The following is a 12,143-nucleotide window of genomic DNA, read 5'->3' as shown; positions in this document are numbered from 1 at the left end:
AATATTTGGTGTGGGGGAAATAATGCAAACACCTGTGACCAAAGGCTCAGTGATATGCATTCAGACTGCAGATTGCCTGATTCTTATCTCCTTTATTTCTTTTCTCCTAACCCTGTTATCATCTCTCTAAATATCATCTAATAATGATAAATCTGAGGGAAAAATTATAGTCATACTAAAGGTGCTTGACCTCAGAGAAGGGAGGATACTGGGTCAGGAAGAGAAAAAGAATAAAGTCCAAGAAATATGTGTTTCTAGTTTTTCAATAGGTTACTTAAAGATTTGTGGAGTCTTCTTCTTCTTCTAAGATGGTTGTTTATTTATCTTTTCATTTGTAAACCAGGTCTGTGACCTGCTGCTGAACTCCTTATAGAGAGCAAATGTCTGAAAGAAAAGTCTGCAGCTCTAGAGGAGAATACACAAAGAAAGCCCACTGTGCAAAAATTGGTCCAATACCACTAACAGAGAAACAAATCCAGATAATAATAATAATAATAGTAATAATAATAATAGTAATAATAATAATAATGTCTCTCTGGTGGGAAGTAGCTCTTAAGGCACTTTGTCAGCTTATGTAGGCCACATACAATAGCTGCTTTCAAAGCGTTCATTGCAGTCCAAATGATGATGATGGGCTGCATCCTTGCTCCCTGGGTAGGGCTGTTGGCTGTGCTCCCTTTTCCCCCAGGCAGGGCCACATTCAGAAAACTCTCCTCATATACCCTGGTGCTCTTGGCATTTACTACTATGAAAATATTAACCTTCACCATTTTGTCCATTCTTGGGCAGTGGCAGTAATAACCAAATGTCCCAACAACCTCATTAGAACCAGTCCCAGTTTAACTGGAACATAGACATTTCCCAGGAGTCCCACTTGTGTCTCTGTGAAGAGTGCTGTTTCTGGGTTACCACACACTGATCGTCTTCCAGTGAGCTTCCTAAGGAAGCACTCCTTAACAGCTCCTCACCACTAACTTACTTTGACCTGTGACAATCAGGGGCCTTCCCTCGACACCTCTAGGCAGTGCACTTCTACACTGGATGGGTCAAGGCACTTCTTAGCAGTGCGTGCTCTCACACTTTCACCTTTTATACGGAAAAAGGGCTTTTCTATTGGGCTTATTGGGATTTTTTTAGGTTTTTTTTTTTCTAAATGTGTGAGTTTGCATTTTTGCCTGGAAGGCTGTTCCACCACCTTCATGGATGGTCTCTAAAATATTTAGATGCTATAAATTTATAATAAAAATTATACTGCAATGACTCCTGTAATGCTCCTACAGATATTAGTTCTAGAGATAAGTTAAATAATTTATAGCTTTGGGGATTTGTTTGGATTTTTTTGTTTGTTTGGGGTATTTTAAGTGCAATGGTTTTAAAATGTTAAAGCATTAGATACTGGTTTAAAGAAAAGAGCTCAGAAAACTCCAGATATCGATGCTGTTGTTTTGCACAGACCACTCCAGCACTGACAAAATTTCTGGTTAAGCTTATGTGTTGCATATGTGAGCACAAAAAGTTATTATGTAATTTCATCTCTGAAACATCTACCAAGAATTCGTCCATATATATTTCTTTTCCACGGGACTCCTGGTTTGATATATGTGTGTTACAGTAATCTGCACTGTAAAAATGTAATTTTTTCAATCAGTATAAATTCTGTTGCTCTCCACATGCAAACTGCTTGCTGATGAAACCCAATGAAATTAAGTCTTGGTCCTCTGCGTATCTTTTGCTATTCTGGTGATTATATGCAGGTAGCCTTTCTTTTCGCCTTAAGGAAACTTCAAATGGCAAGTTCACTACACCTCATAGCAACCACGCTGGGGATATTTTGAGGGGAGAATGGTAGGTGTAATTTAGAGTATGAGTGATTAAGCAAAGTAAAATGAGATCTGGAAATCATAATAAATCATAAGCAAATAATGCACACAGGAGAAATCTTGCTTAGAGTACAGTTAAGGTAGTATTACTGCAAGACACTGAGGGTATTTTGTTCTCCTAAAGGAAGACCTCAGCTGAAAAATATGTGCTGTTTTGGAGAGCATGTAAAAGAGATATCTTGCTGCAGGCAAAGCAGTAGGATATGTTCCTTACTTTTATACTTACAGGTTTTAATTTTTTAACTTTTAATTTCAATACATTAATACCAGAACTGGAGACTCAAGTTTCCATCAATGCATCGTACACAAAGTTTATTCCAGCCATGAAGAGGCTTTCTAATGGACGACATTAAAAAATACCATACAAAAATTATAATTCCTATACTTTTTGTAATGAAAAAAGTGTGTCACTTCCTTGGAAATCCTACTTTTTATTCTTCACTGGAATGTCTCAAGCAATGTCCACCTGAAAAAATGAGTACGGCACCATGAGTATGGACGCTGAAATGTATGTAAGAGCTGAAATATAGGAAGGGGTTTGTTCTAAGAAAGGAAAATTATGTCTGGAATGAAAAGAAGATTAATTTGCTTTTCATGTTTGCTGCTATTTTTGGGGAGAGAGTCAGAGGAAGAAAAAAGCTTTTAGCTTTTATTTACTCCATTTAGTGCTTCCTCAGAAAGCCTGTAGCACAGATTTCAGGACCGAGGTTTGATAACACTTAAAGCAAACAATTTAAAGCTGCAGTACTGTTAACATAATACTTTGAACCTTGCTGTGCCATCAGATATGCACCATAGCCCAGATCCAGCAGCATTTGCTTCTGTGTATCTATTTCTCCAGCTAATTTAAACAAATGTGGTGCTTGATTTGCATTTGGATTGGGGCAATGGGAGTGATAAAGTTGTTCCTATGAAAATACCCAGAACTGAAAATGGCATTTGCTTTGTTCTTACTGGACCGAATTGTAAGCCTTTATTTCACTTTTTGTCCTCATTCGGGCAACAGTCCCATTGCAAATAATTTAAAAACATGGTTACATTCACAAATTTAGCCACGTGGTTGCACGGTGAGAGAGGTGTAGTGTCTGGGTCTATTATTGATGAGCTGTCAGGATGTGGTGGCACTCAGACAAATATCAGTGTAGCATAATGTTAAAAACTAGATCTCTTGCTTAGCTCCAGTACTGCTAGATTTAACTGATTACATTATTTGGAAGATACACAGTATGGCCACTGCTTTTAGATGCTGGAAACCTTTACCTCAGCAAGTTCTCCCATCTTGGGAAAGAGTTATTCCATGTACAGCATCTTGACTCTAATGTCTGATAAAACCATGACTCCTGGACACGTCATTCCCACCCACAGGAGACAGTGATACAGTTCTTGTCCTGCTTTTCCCTTCTGGCGTTTTCAGGTCCCTCTCTGTTACATTTCACCTTGTTCCCCTCATTTGTTCTCACTGGTGAAACAGATGTCTCCCTGAGATATGGTATGGTCTTCACCAACCTGTAAAAATAAGATTAATTTTCTGTTAGCTGACACGGAGTAGAGGCTAGACTGTGTTTAGGTTCCTGGCTCATCCTAACACTCCAATGCCATTGGCTCCCATTTCTATAGTTTAGCTGGCATCAGATTTAGGCATGGGCTCTTTATTTGCTGACTGCTATTTTGTGTTAATATATTCTGAGATATTCAAGTTCTTATTATATATGAGAAAGTTATTTTTCTATCTGTCTCTATGAGAAACAGATAATATTGAAAATATTTCCTGTTGATGAAGGCATTCATTCTGTGAGAACCATGTGAGTTGTTGAAACCCGACTGTCTTGAGTGTAGTGAGGAGATTAGGAGAGGGCCAAGAGTCAGGATGCTGGCTCCCTTAGATAGTCAAAACTGTCAGGTATAATTTGTGCCACTGTCTCAAAAAAAATTCCTTCCTGTCCACCAGAATATTAGCTGTAACTTTTTGTTAGTCGTACAGTAACACAACATTTTGACTATGGAGGGGTTGTTATCAATGCAAAATACAGTACAAAAATAGCTGGTTTTTTATACATAATAAATGAACTTTGGAATAAGCTTTAAAATCAGGCCTGTAAAGAGTATTGTTCTTCAGCTATTTAAATCTTTATTTCAATGAATACCTCAAGTTTCATCTCAGGTTTTTAATCATTTTCTATTAGTTTTTTAATTTATAGCACTTTCAAAAACAAGAACACAGTTGTGGCTGAACCACTGTAGTTTCACATCCTCTGCAGTATAAAACCTCCCACACATCTTTTGTTTATCACACTCTTGCAGTCAGAGCTTTCAAAAGGACTTGGATCCTGACTCCCAGTGAATACCCGCAATTAGCTCTCAGTGCCAGAGTTACGTACAGAAAAAGGTGCACAGGACCTGAGTGGTGCCAGTTGGAAATGCTGAAAACAAGGCTGTGCCTTCAGGGTCTTTCACTCAAGTATTAAAAGTCTCATGTTGGGCTGAAGTGAACAGCCTGAATTCAAAAACTACCCTTCCCACTGAGTCCTTCAGGAAATTTAGATGCAGGGACAAGGTGACTGAAAGATCCCCACCAAGTGCAGACAGGAGAGAATCTCCAAGTGTCTTAATCATGTAAAGATTGTGGCACTTCTGGCCTGATGCAGAAGTTGGCTGAAATGGGTTTTCCAAAATGTAGGTGTCCTATGTCTTAGATGCAAACTTTAGGTTAAAATCTTGAGCTCAGGTTCCAAAATTCTGCCCAAGTCCTTCATGGTCCCCAGGTTGCTACACTCTTTTCAGAATTTTGTAAGTCAGCGTCAAGCTGGAATATCTATTAAGAGAGACATTTACCTGCGATTCTCTTGAGTTTCAATAGTCTGGGAAGTTTTAGTGCCAGGAAGCTTTTTCCTAGTTTATGCTAAGAAACCAGAGGCAGAAGGTTTTAGTTTTCACAAGGTCCTGAGCAATTTTGCCAGGAATTCTGAAGGTACCGATTTAAGTATATCCTTGACAATAGATACTTGTGGCATTGTTATATTTATTCAGGTTAAAACACAGGCTCTCCTCTTTTCAGAAATGTCATAGGTCTATTTTTACGTATGTGTGTATCTCCCAGTTCTTCCACAAATAATGTATGTTAGTGAACTAACAACCCAGCATAACCATGGGGCAAATAAAAGTAGAAATCATATTTGAAATATCAGTGCCATTATTTCCATTCATGATCAATACAATACATAATTTGTCAAAGCAATAATTAATTTTTGACTCCTAGTGTTTTCATATTATACTAAGTCTCAGAATGTACTGTAGAAGCAGGGAAATATGAATATATTTTTGCAAAAAAATTACTTAAATGGATAGACATGAGAGAAGAGTTGGTATGAAAGTTGAGATAGAGGCTTGGTGTTTATTTTTCTTCTTTTTTATATAGGAATTGTCTTCACTATTAATGATCTTAGATCATTCTGGCTTTGTCTCTGTACAACATTTCCTTCTGCTGAAGGATTAAAAACTTGGGTTTGAATGTGTCATGAGTATTTTGTACTAAATCTGAGCACTCAAAAACCATAACAAAAAATATGAAAAATAATGAGATTTTTAAAATGTGTGAGTATCAGTCTGCTTTGGAATCCTATGAGACTCATGTTCTTAACATTCTTAGCAACAGTGGCAACCAGGAACTTATTTTGAAAAAAAATATGAAAACTGAGATTTTGTGTGATCATAAATCCCCAGGTAGTGTCAAGAAATCCCCAGGGATTGTCAAGAAAATCATCTAAGAGAAGACACATGGTAAAACTGTAGTGCTAAGGAATGATCAGGTTTTGGACCCATATGATGGAAGTGTTTGGTGCATGCAGGTACATGTACCTACTTCTGTATTGCAGACCTACCTTCTGGAGTTTGAGCCTGGACCCACATCAAAACAGCTTCCAGTAATTTCAACAAATGTTCAGCTTGTGAAGAGCCAGTACTAATGAAGTGCAGCTGGAGTCTTGGGAAAGGCTGCAGCTGGCACCTGCTCTCGTGCTGTCTGGCAGATGGCAAGGTTCGGCACAGGTGCCCAGCACTCCCTGGTCTGCTTTAGTGGGAACCACAGTTCAGTTTGTTTCGTGGCACTGTAAGAACTAAGTGAATCCTCCTCACTGCCAGAAAGAGCACTTGTAAATTTCCAAGGATCTCAGCCAAGAGAACTGTGTCCCACTGTAAAATATTGATCTGGTTTCACTGCTCCAAACACACATATCCATCAGGTTAGAACTGACATGTGTAGATTTATGAATCCTTGTGCAGAGCAGGAAAGAACATCATGCTGACTACATCACACAGCACATCATTCGCTAGCAGTGATCAATTGTTCACTTCAGTCTGTCATCTCTGTACCTGCATGTTTGATTTTAATTTCTCTTCCACTCTGCTTCACTATGTTCTTGATTATCAGTTTTCTTCATTTTTTGTCATTAGTAGTAACAGAACACATTCCTCTGGACCTATCGTCCTTCCTCATTTTGAAGAGGCATCTTTAAGAAAAAGAATTTAAAAATATACTTATGCCATGCATGAGTGCTGGTATTTTCAATTTAGCAAAATGAATTGTAGTGCTCTGTTGACCTTTGGTACCTGTATTGAAGGTCCATTGTTGTGTGGAATAGAAATTCCTGTATACTCACCTATTTTTTTTTTTTTTAGTGGGATGTAGGGCTGAAAATCACTTCTAATTAATATTTGAAGGAAATGGTTGATGGTTACCACTCTTGTGAAGTATTTTGGGGTATCAATATCTGAGAGACTCAGCTAACTAATTTGGGTTGTTTCTTGCAACACTATAAAATAATTAGCCCCTGGAGTGTCATACAGAAATAATAAATAGGAATAAACTAGACAACCTTACAAGATGATCACTTTGAAGCTATGAAACTTTTCAAAGTACTCATCTTAAAAATTACTACAAACAGTACTTATTTCATTGCACATACTTTGAAAAAGACAAGGATATACCAAAATACTGAAGCATTACATAGTGGTGAAACACTCTAAAGCAGTTCAAACAGAAAATTTTAATCCCAGGAGAATATTTAACACTAAAATTCTTTTAGATAATTTTATTGCCTTTTTTAATCCTTAAGAGTTTTACTCCTCTGTGAAAGTAACACTTTTATTATACACGCAATGTGTAAATTTTCCATGAATTTTTTAAGGTTCACAATATCTAGCCTTGTTAGAATGAATATAGATAAAATCATTAAAAACATGAAGAAATTAGAATTAATGTACTCGTGTAATTCAAAACAACGAAAAATATTTATTTAAAATCTGCTGGATACCTTACCTGAATGGTGAAAATAATTCTGGTGTGAAATACTATATATGAGGCCAAATTTGGAGAAGCTTATGGTGTGGAATATTAATGAAAGAAATTTTTTTTTTTCTCTAATTGGGTTAGACTTTTGAATAAGGTACAAATGAGACAAAGTTCATCTGGCTTTTGAAGAAATCCTGTTTGCAGATAAACATAAATATTCATTATTTTAGTACAGTACAAGCAAAGGCACATAGTATTTTCTGTGTCTGTAAGTCTGTGAGATTGGAGACAGAGAAATGTAACTGCTGCAAGGGGGTTTTATGTGCAAAACTGTAATCACCAGAACATATGCAGGAAGTATGTGTGGAAACCTGTCTGCATATGGTAAAGACCTATACTTACAAATTAAGGTCTTGGAATGGCTTATCTGAAATCCTGGCCCTACTTTTTTTGCCTGTTTTGTATGATAAATACATATTATATAAATAAATATAAACCATATATCAATATACTTTCTACAAGAGGTTTTCTTTATGAAAATCCCTCTTTTCAGAGCAGTGTATACTAGACCTTGTCAGGATTTAAAATATAAATTTATATTTTAAAATATTCATAGAAATTAAGTTTGTGGAAATTATTCAGTTTTCTGTTTGTAAACTCAAACCACTGTTTTTGAGGTGCAGGTGAGTGAAACCAAAATACCATTTGTTGAGCTGAACTGAAACAGTCCTTTTGCATTTAGATTAATACCAATTTGTATTTTAGCTGCTCTGGGCTTTAGTAAGTTTTATTCTGCTATTCTTCCCTGCTGTTCTTTCCTGCAGGCTCAGTTCCTTGATTAAACTGTATTTTCCTTTACCTTTACCTTACTTTGCCTTCTGATTGAACCACCACTTTAGCAATCACCAAATACCACAGGAATGAGATGCCCTCTTGGATTTGAAGCCCAGAAAAAAACAGGCATGAAAGTAGCTTATTAAATGGAGTGTTAAATTTTTACATCATTATTAAAATATTTCCAAGATTTTGTAACTAGTAGAAAAAATTTTGGACAGTTTTTAAGTCAAAGGTAAAAATCTGGCATGCGGATGAAGCCCCTGAGATTTGACAAAGTGTCCTGCTGTGTCAAACAACAGATTACCTATGTATCATTTATTAATTCTACAAAGCAGTTTTTATCTCAGTGCAGAAGCTGTATCTGGACAAATTTCTGCAACCATAATAGAAATTCTCAGAGCCACACGTAGGGGAAAAATCTGCCTAGTAAACACCCCAGAAGAAGGGATAGTCCCAAGAGGTAAAATAACACCAGGATCTTTCCACATGGCTTCTATAATGCGAACACCAGAAAGTATAATTTATTGGAAGTTGAACATATTGTGCATAAAAGCTCTGTTCAGAAAATTTGAAGTTACGTCAGAGTCTTTAACCCTTAACTGCTGTACTTGGAACTGTAGAACTCTTGGCTGCAGAGAGCCTCTGGGGTTCATTTAAACCAGCCAGATAGTTGAACCAGGACTATAACACGCGGTAAACACGGCTTGCTCCATCCAAGTCCTGCAAACCTTGGCTGGGTAGCTTGTTCTAGGGTTACACTACCCTCCTCAGAGAGCTTTGTACAGTTTGTTAAAACATTAGTGTCTCTTACACATTAGTGTAATAGGAAGTTCTGTTAGGATTTCTTAGAAATTTCTACTTCTGTTTTGAAACTCATGTCTAGGCTGTTCAAACTGTACCTTTTCAATCCAGTTTAAACCCACAAAGACTTTGCTATAAATTTTGAAATCTTTTCAGCAGCTGCTTCAATATGTGATTGGTCTGCCTCTCAGCCCCATCACGCAGGTAGAGATCCTAGGGTGTTAGAATGCCGTGTTGCATTCCGAAGACATCCCATAATGACTAAAATAACTTTTCTTTTCTTCTGTAGCACAAGCATGCCTTAAATTTTTAATCTAAAGATGTCCTTTGCATATATTCCTATTTCCTATTTATTTATCTATCCTTTTTTCTCTGCCCTTTACCCGAGCAGGTGCTTGATAAAAGAAGGGTTTTCTGCTGCCAGAATAGAAAATGATTTCTGTACAGAAATGAAGAAATTATTCAAGAGTCTTTTCTTTCCAGGCTCTCTTCCATTTTCCTATACCTTGGAAAATATTTCTGTTCCTTTTGTACTTTCAGGCTACAGTGCTCAAAGTTAACTAGTAACTACTTTCAGCCAAAGAAGCCAATGTGAAGCTGTGAGAGTATGTCAATGAATTCTGCAGCATATAAAGTTTTACACAAGCCACATTCTGTAAAAGTAATTATACCTAATTATTTTAAATTGTTTTTCATTGTCAGGTTTAAGAGAGCTAGAGATAAAAATACTAACGCTTAGGATTCCCTTATGTCACTCACTTCAAAAAGACCTGTCATATCTGCAGACACAGATGTAATATCTCAGAACTGCTGCAACTTTAAAAACATTGTGTGCTTTTCCATGAAGTCACCACCTTTCTTCTTCACTTTTTACTCTTTCTTTACATCAAGCCCTTATTATACTGCAAGTTCTTGGGTTTTTTTATTATCTTTAGATACAATCTGGAGTGAAATATTCCCTGTTGTTGATTTCCTCCTCCCAAATTCAAATATGTTTGGATCTAAACTTCCTTGATTCAAGTGGTGCATAATAAAAGAACAAATTGAAAAATGTTATTTGTGTTGTAGAATCAAGGAACAAAAAAATAAGACAAGTCAAAAGCAAATAAAGTCCTAATACCATTTATCATATGGCTGCCTGTCAGACACAGGTCCCTGTACAACACGGTGGCTCCTTAGATAAGAACACAAAGGAAAATACTTAGACAATGCTGTAAAAACTGTGGAGCAAGCAAGGAGGGGATTGTAGCAAGGGTTAACATACTTAGCTGTTATCTAACCAGCATGGATGTTATTAATACAGAAGACAAGGAGAAATGGATGTCATGTAGACTGCAGCAGTCTATACTGACCCAAACTGAACTCTGTGCTGTCATTATCATCTCCTGTGTGATTATGCAGGCCAGTCAGATGGAAATCAGCATGGTTTTATTGCAATTCTGAATTGCAATTTCATTTGTAGTTAGACCTACAAAAGGAAACAGTTTCCATGCTGAGGCTTCTGGCCCTGTTTTGCCAAGCTGGGAGACTGCATTTGAACAGATAGGAGGTGCTGAAAGCTGGCTTGATTTCTGGAGTGGGGAAGATGGCAGGAGAGGGGAAGGTACCACCTATGAGGGACCACTTCTTGTATTACTCAGATTTAAAAAGCAGAGAGGACCCTTACAGCAGAGTCTGGAAGTAAACAGCTCTACTCTTGCAGACTGCTGGTAGTCAGAATGAAAATATAAAATATGTGTAGCATATTGCACTGTTTTTCTAAAAAAATATAGTCCTCTTGATATCTTGCTGTTGCAGATAAACAGTACTGGGTTTTTTTACAAAGATTTTAAGGTATTGGTTATCACTGTCATTACCTCCATGAGAATTTACTTGCAGATTCTGAATCAGAACTTTAATACATTAACTCTTAGGACTGAGAAATTGTCATAAGAACTGAAAGACTTCAGTCTGTATTTCTCTGATGGCGAAACCTGGGCAGGTGAGAACAGCAGGGTAGAGGTGAGATTAATTTACCAACTATGCCATGATGCACACATTTGGACACAAAATTTTGTTAGCAACTTTAAAACTTAACATTCTGCAAGGCTTTGTTGTGTGGGATATTTTGTCATATTTTGATAATAAAGGTTTCATTTTAAAATCATCTATATTGCTTATGGAGGAGAATGCTTATTTCTTAAAAAAGACATGAATATCCTGCCTGTAGTAGCTCAAAACCTTTTTGGCATAATTTGGACTCCAAATGCATAAAACTGCAAAACAGGTTTCTAACTCTTTAGCTGACACCATAAAAAAAAAACCCTCATTACCATAAATTTCATTGCAGGAACACCTGGGATGCTACTCATGGGTCAAGGCCCTCTTGTCTCCATTGCTGAATTAACACAGGATAAAAAGGCTGCTCTTGCCCAAGAGGATATTATAGTCTAAATATAAGATAAGAAAAGCTCTAACAGATGGGTACAGACCTATGGAGCACAGGGAAGCAAAGGGGGCATAGATGGACGTGCTCTTTGCACTGAACGGACAACGAGCACAAACGTGTCTAATTCCAAGCTTAGCTGCAAGGCATTTAATAGCCTGGAAAAGGACAGTAGCAGCCAGTTTGCCTAAGGAGCAGAAATGTTAGATACTGAAACTCTGTGCAGTGACAGTGTGAGCATCTCCTTAAAGAAGATGATATTCACGTGATTTATATACTTCTGATTATGGCCTTGCAATTTCATTTCTCAAATTACCTATATGTTTAGATTTGTATGGTTTACCTGTAGTCTAAAAATTAAATTAACATTATACTATATTACAAAAAAAGTAGCTAACTTACTTACGCTACTAATTTCTTTTAGTGTAAGAACCCTGGGAAAAGATACTGGGGAGAATAAAGCAAGACAATTTTTTAAAAAAATGAAAAGGTATTTTTCTTCACTCCAAATATATTAATGGCATTAGAGCTGTTTGTAAACTATTCCTAGTAACAATAAAAATTTTAATAGTAATAATTATCTATAGCAAGTGCTTTGCATGTATTGTCTGTTACTGTCACAAGAAGTTGATTGAAAATTTCCCCATCTTGTCCTTTCTTTGGATCTGATGATCTCCCAGGTCTTTTCCAATCTAGTTGATTCTGTGATTCAGTGATGTGGGGAAGAGAGAGTAAACTGCTGACTTGCAAAAGCAAGAGGGATTTAAATCTCCCACATATTCTAACATAGCCATCTGACAAATTACTGTTGAGAAGAAATGTACTAACTTATCACAGAGAAGAGTTTCAAGAACATTCCTTTTCTAAATTTACTGACCCCTTGATAAATGAGGCTGAAGGAATTTATGACCTA

At 36.8% G+C, this 12,143-nt stretch overlaps 1 protein-coding gene across 4 annotated transcripts in view; it reads left to right on the top strand.

The window, feature by feature from the left end:
- KCNH8 (potassium voltage-gated channel subfamily H member 8) overlaps positions 1 to 12,143 on the top strand; it is a 175,552-nt gene that overhangs the window by 108,640 nt on the left and 54,769 nt on the right. The window lies entirely within an intron of this gene.

The sequence above is a fragment of the Corvus moneduloides genome, chromosome 1 (genome assembly GCF_009650955.1).
Source record: "Corvus moneduloides isolate bCorMon1 chromosome 1, bCorMon1.pri, whole genome shotgun sequence".
NCBI classification, from domain to species: Eukaryota; Metazoa; Chordata; class Aves; order Passeriformes; family Corvidae; genus Corvus; species Corvus moneduloides.
The sequence above is the reverse complement of the archived record's forward strand: the minus strand, read 5'-3'. Positions and strand labels throughout refer to the sequence as shown.